Source organism: Podarcis tiliguerta, assembly GCF_965153285.1.
Source record: "Podarcis tiliguerta genome assembly, chromosome: 7".
Taxonomy (NCBI): domain Eukaryota; kingdom Metazoa; phylum Chordata; class Lepidosauria; order Squamata; family Lacertidae; genus Podarcis; species Podarcis tiliguerta.
This window is the reverse complement of record NC_139540.1, coordinates 24,331,592-24,337,976: the sequence shown is the minus strand read 5'-3', so window position 1 is coordinate 24,337,976 and position 6,385 is coordinate 24,331,592. Positions and strand designations below refer to the sequence as shown.

At 44.9% G+C, this 6,385-nt stretch overlaps 1 long non-coding RNA gene across 1 annotated transcript; it reads right to left on the bottom strand.

Annotated features, from left to right (window-relative positions):
• Positions 1-328: 328 nt before the first annotated feature.
• On the bottom strand, positions 329-3,401 carry LOC310681087. Its single transcript, XR_014513110.1, has 3 exons — positions 3,340-3,401; positions 904-1,018; positions 329-604 (listed from the first exon to the last, which is right to left on the bottom strand). It is a non-coding gene; the product is annotated as an uncharacterized lncRNA (long non-coding RNA).
• Between the last annotated feature and the right edge of the window lie 2,984 nt (positions 3,402-6,385).

Here is a 6,385-nt window from a genome sequence, read left to right as displayed (position 1 = left end):
AGCAGCTCTCTGTGTCTGCTTGTTACCCTGAGGAATGACCTCTGAGGAGAAATTTTTGCCTTGGAATCCACAGCTATTAGGCCTGCAACTTGTACGAAGGGTTGCATGTGCGCTATATTATGGCATCTGCGTTCTATTATAGCTGGAGGGGAACTCCCTTGTGCTTTTTGGCTGGCTTATTAAAGCCTCCTCAGTGTAATGAATTACACTGGCTGGGCATTCCTCCCTTTAGCTGTAAAATTGTTTTTCAAATCAGCATGACGGTTTTATGAAGCGTTTGGTTTTCATACAGAGATGGATTATTTTTATGAGCCAGAGGCCAACTTGGTTAGGTGGCTTATTTTTATTTTATTTTTTGCTTCATGCCAGGCTGGGGGTAAGAGAGGGTTTCGTTCAATGCTTGCTTTGATTTGGGGGAGAACCGTCGCCTCCACACCAAAGCCAGGTGGTATGATAAATCTGTGCTAAGATGGTTTGGGGGTCTCAGGGGGTGTGCTCAGAGAAAAGGATGTGCACCAGATGAAAACAGGCAAGGCTGGATTTAGGGGCAGGTTGCAGGATGCCCAGCTCAGAATCTGTCTCGGACTCATGATGCGACTATCCCCTGAAACAAAAAGCACAAATAGTTCAAATGGCAGAAAGAAGGAATGCATATTTTCAGATCCAAGCTTGGGAAATGTTTCCCTGGCTTACAGGGTAGAAATCCAGAATACATGCAAATTGAGGGTGGAAATCATGAAATGGGCTATGAAAGCAATTTTTAAAAGGTGTTTGTTCATCTGGGATATGGAACTCCTGCTGCCTATAAAGGAAGTGTATATAGGTGGCAGACTCGCCTAACAGGGCATATATCTCAGAAGACGTCTAAAGAGACACCACTATATCTGAGCTCACAAAAGTTACCTAGTGCTTTGAAGATGGAGTCCTTGAGTCAATAGTGCTCAAAGCTACCCACGATATCTGCTTGTACCGTTTGTTTGGGCTCTTGGACCAGGGATCTGAAGAATACGTTCAATATCTGAAATTTAGAGGAAGAAGCCCAGGCCATTCAACAGCATATTTCACATCTCTATCTCTTCCTCTTTCATGGGGTTCATGGGGGACCCCCCCCCAGAAACAAACAAACAAACAATCTGCAGCCCTGTTTCTCCATACAAGATTGTCAGTCAGCATTTGTAAAAATTGGATCCCTAACTGATTTGTTCGTCACCTCGTTCACCATATTGGAAACAACAGAGATCTGGCTTGATAAAGGACTGGTCCACACTTCTGCTCATCCTGTGCTCAGAAAGCACGGGTCCTGGGGGTTTCCCCACTTGTCCCATGCTTTCTAGGCATGGGCCCCACCACTTTCCCCAGGAAAACTTGTTCTTTAGCACTGAATCAGAACAAACATCAATCCGTGGAAAGCCCAGTTAACATTAGCTCCCATTTAGCAGTAAACATTGGGTTTTCCTGGGGGAAAGTGGCAGAACAAACAGAAGTCTGGAGGAGCCCTTAGTCTCTAAAGGCTGTAAAGCCACTGCCCACTCAGTGGGAAGAGCTCTCCATATATTCTCTATATAGTCGTCTGATCTCTAGCCACAAAAATTTCAGACATTTGTTTCACACCTTTTTCAGGGCGATGGCTGCCCTTCACCATGTCAGTGTCAGAGGCCTTGTCTGAAAGCAGTGGCAGACCTGGGAAGCTCAAAGTTCTACGGCAACCTGTGCAACACCCAAATTCGGTGCCCTCTCGCCTCCCATTCTACTTCATAGTTACAGCACCCCCAAGGCTCCAGGCCCACTGAGACCAAACTGGTCAAGCTCCCCTAAACCTGCCTCTCCTGTCAGCTCAAGTTTAACCCATAAATCGTGTTTGTCAAGCTAGCGTTTTAGGTCACATGATCTCCACAGCATGACCTTTAAGGAGCCAGTTCTTGTAAGAAACACATTCAGAATTTTAACATTCAGTGGGTTTCATTCAGTGTTTACCAGACTCAGAGCAGACCCACTGAAATTAATGGGCATGACTAACTTAGGTCTGTGAATTTCAACCAGTCCAACATAGTTGGATACATTAAAGGTAAAGGTACCCCTGCCCGTACGGGCCAGTCTTGACAGACTCTAGGGTTGTGCGCCCATCTCACTCAAAGAGGCCGGGGGCCAGCGCTGTCCGAAGACACTTCCGGGTCACGTGGCCAGCGTGACATCGCTGCTCTGGGGAACCAGAGCCGCACACGGAAACACCGTTTACCTTCCCGCTAGTAAGCGGTCCCTATTTATCTACTTGCACCCAAGAGTGCTTTCGAACTGCTAGGTTGGCAGGCGCTGGGACCAAACAGCGGGAGCGCACCCCGCCGCGGGGATTCGAACCGCCGACCTTTCGATCGGCAAGCCCTAGGCGCTGAGGCTTTAACCCACAGCGCCACCCGCGTCCCAGATAGTTGGATACATTAGGGTTGCCATATTTCAAAAAGTGAACAAACAAACAAACACAAAAGTTGTTCAGATCTTTTTTTGGGGGGTGGGGGGACACCAAGTTGTTGAGATCTTTTTAGACTTCTGACATGGGTTGTGCTATACGTCCAGATTTTCCTGGACAGTTCAGCGACTTCCCACCAGGACCCTGTTTGTGACTGCAATCCAATAGGTGCATTCAGTAAATGTTGGCAACATTTCTGAGATCCAATTGCCATTTTCAAATAAATACTCCAAATACAGATAGCCAAATACAAGCAAGCACTTCCCATGCGCAAACCACACTAACAGCAGTGACAATCATTGCTTATGTTTTAACTGCTTACTGGTAGCAAATCCTAGATAGCACCTTGATACATTTTGGTGCCAGAAAATCCAAATGGCACCCTTTTGACGCACCAAACAAGGGCATCAACAATCACAAAGTTCCTGTTCATTTCAGTGGAGATCACTCAGGAGAACCTCTCAGTCTTTTTTGCCCCAAGAGTTAGCTTGGTCTATCTCTAACCTTATAATCCACGCAGCGCCCTAAATTGGTTGACCAACAAGGCAGCCATCTCATCTTGGTTCACAGTAAGGCTGTTTCTGGGGGGTGTCGTCAGTGACACTACTGTGTAATTAATCCAGTTATTGGGAAATGTTGGCAAAATACTCACAGCCCCTACCAGATCTTTAATTTCTGAAACAGGATTTCATAATTCCCTTTCTCAATTTGCAGCCCAGTTTAGGCTCTCCTTTCAATCAACAGCTGAAATGCACCAAATCAAATCACAATGGCTATCAAGGGCTTTCTATCATAAAATTGCTGCTGTGATGCAGATTAGAGGCATCTACGCCACTAAGAGCTCTCCAGCTGTACCATAACTTCTCATCACTTACACTGGATCCCTTGGGTAGCGTCACACACAAACCATGATAGTAGTTGTTGACATTAATGCTTAACACAGGTCAAAACAATCTAACCCGACTTTTTTTTTTTTTTGGCCAAAACAGGCTTAATAATTATTAACTGCACTCTGAGTTATGAAGGAACGAACATTAACTAATAACCTTGAGCTACTTTAGCAAACATTTATTTAATATCTCTTTTGTAAATGTCTGTTATGAGTGCTGTTTTATTTGCTTAGGAATCCATCACGGATTCCCAGTGGAGTTGTGCCTACATAGGATAGCAGAAGGGCACAATGATAAGCTGTATCTAGAGTCTTTCTCCATAACCCCATGGCTTTTGGTTATTTTTGTGCTATATATAGAAATAGACATGCTCTGAGTCATAGAGCATAAGCTCTGTATCATGGAGGTCATTCTGTTCCCTATATGGAGGGGGAGGTATGTCTGTGTGGCTCTCTAGGTATTGTTGGACTCCAAATCCCATCACCTCCAGCTAGCAGGGCCAATGGTCAGGTATGATGGGAATTGTAGGCCACATTCACACCATGTGTCACCACTCTGAGCAGTCATAGCTTCTCCCGAATAATTCTGGGAGCTGTAGTTTGTTAAGGGTGCTGAGACTTGTTAGGAAACCCCCATTCCCCTCACAGAGCTACAATTCCCAGAGTTCCCTGGGAAGAGGGATTGACTGTTGAACCACTTATGAGAATAGTTTGACACAATGCCCTCCAGAAATTGTGGACTGCAGCTCCCATTATCCCTGACCATTGGCCACAACTTCTCAAAGGCACCATGTTGACTATCCCTGAATTTAAAAAATGCCTGCCCAAGGAAAGACATCTTAAGAACTCATTTAAATGTGAGCAAAGAAGGGGCCAGATGGACTTCCCTTGGAGGTTCCGCTATTCATGTCCTCATCAACAGCACCTGGCTGGGAAACCACAAGAAGGACCTCAAGAACAGAGCGAAGATCTCATATAGGTTCATACGGGAGGAGGTGATAGGCTGGCCATGTGTCCAACTTGGCAGAGGACCATCCTCTATTGTAAGAGCTGTCCAGTCCAAGCCCTATTTATAGATACAGAATCATAAGATGGGAAGGTAGGAGGAGCCTTGAAGTTGCACCTGTACCTGCAGGACAGCAGACTGGGGAAACACCTGGTCACAGTCTTCCCTGCTATGGCATTGCATTTCTCTTCAAATTGTACTTATGATTTCTAAAGTTTCATCAGTAATATTTGCATATGCAATTTTTGTGCAAACCTGCCTCCTCTTTCTTCATCTTTTTTGGGGGTTGGGGAGGTTAATGCATTTGTTACCCTTTTTTTGAGCCATTTGTAAGTGGCCACCCTAGGATGGGGGTGATTTTTCTCAGATGCCCTCAGGAATTTGTTTGCATGCTTTTGCTCTGTTGGTTTTGGTGTTTCCGTTTGGAATCCACGTCAGGGGCTATGCCAAGAAGCGAGACAATACAATAAAACCTGCTGCTCTGAGCTCCTTGGAAGAATGGTGGGCGATACAAATGTGATAGACAGATTACCAAAAGCATGGGCAGTGGCCATCTGGCTGCATCCTTTGCCTTCAAATCTGAAGCATAATGTAAATTACAGCCGTTTCTTCTTGGCACAGAAGATGCGGTTTACAGTTCTAAGTTATGTTTTGTCTGTCTCTAACCAAAGCCAGGCCGTGGCGTGTTCAAAATAAGCAGCAATTACATCAGTGCTCAGGAACAACATGACTTTTGAACAAAGCAAGCATTTGAAATAATATCTTTTAGCCCTTGTAGTTTGTTCTTTATTTGCGTTTGATCCATCTGTTGCTTAAAATAGGTCTGCTGTGAGATGTAAGGAGTTATGAATAGCAAAAATTAAAGAGAGAGCAAGAAGACCCTTTGCTTCTGAGTGCCAGAGTCAACCAAGAACACAAGCTATTCTCCTTTCAAAGGAGAATTCATTTTGCTGTTTTCCTGATAGTTACTTGTGCAGCCTGGGAACTTCAGGAGTCTTGAGTGAGATGGCTGCCTCACAGGGCAGATGCTAGAGGGTGTTTGGCTCTCTGATGAACATCTATCATACTGCAAAGGAACAATCAATTTGCAGGGGAGAAGCAGCAACACAGGAACTGCTTAACCATTGCCTCTGCACTGCCATTATCCCAGGAGCTTTGCTTCTTCTTCTTCTTCTTTGGTGATCCTGCGTAGCCGAGTAAGATTGTCTTCCATAAACACAGTTTTAACAGTGGGTCCATAAGTGACTGTGGAGGCCAGTTCTGGATCCACACGTCCTTCCACAGTGGGGACATAGGTTTCCGGGAGGGAATTGATCATGGTGAGGGTTTGCCAAGCATGCCTTCCTCTTAGCACGTTTCTCCCTTTCATCCTGAGTTCAAGCATCTTCAAAGCCCATGACACCTTTGGTAGAGGCTGTTCTCCAAATGGAGCACTCACAGGTCAGTGTTTCCTGGTTGTCGGTGTTTATACTCCATTTTTAAGATTTGCCTTGAGAGAGTCTTTGAACCTCTTTTGTTGACCACCAGCATTACGTGTACCACTTTAAAGTTTAGAATAGAGTAGTTGCTTTGGAAGATGATAATCAGGCATCCACACAACATGACCAGTCCAACAAAGTTGATGTTGAAGAATCATTGCTTCGACACTGGTGATCTTTACTTCTTCCAGTACACTGGCATTAGTTCACCTGTCTTCCCAGGTGATGTGTAAACTTTTTCAGAGACACCATTGATGGGATCTTTCGAGGAGTTGGAGATGGCGTTTATAAGTGGTCCGCGTTTTACAAGCATACAGTAAGGTTGGTAGTACAATAGCTTTGTAAACAAGCATTTTGGTTTCCCTACAAATGTCCCAGTCCTCAAACACTCTGCACTTCAATCAAACAGCTAGGTGCCCTAGCTAGGGAAACAGGGGTGCAGGGAAGAAATGATGGAGATGTAAGGTTGAGGAACTCCATCTACTTCAGCCATCATTTCTCCACTAATTTGATGTTTGAGGAAACAATTTTGACTGTACCCAGCAAAG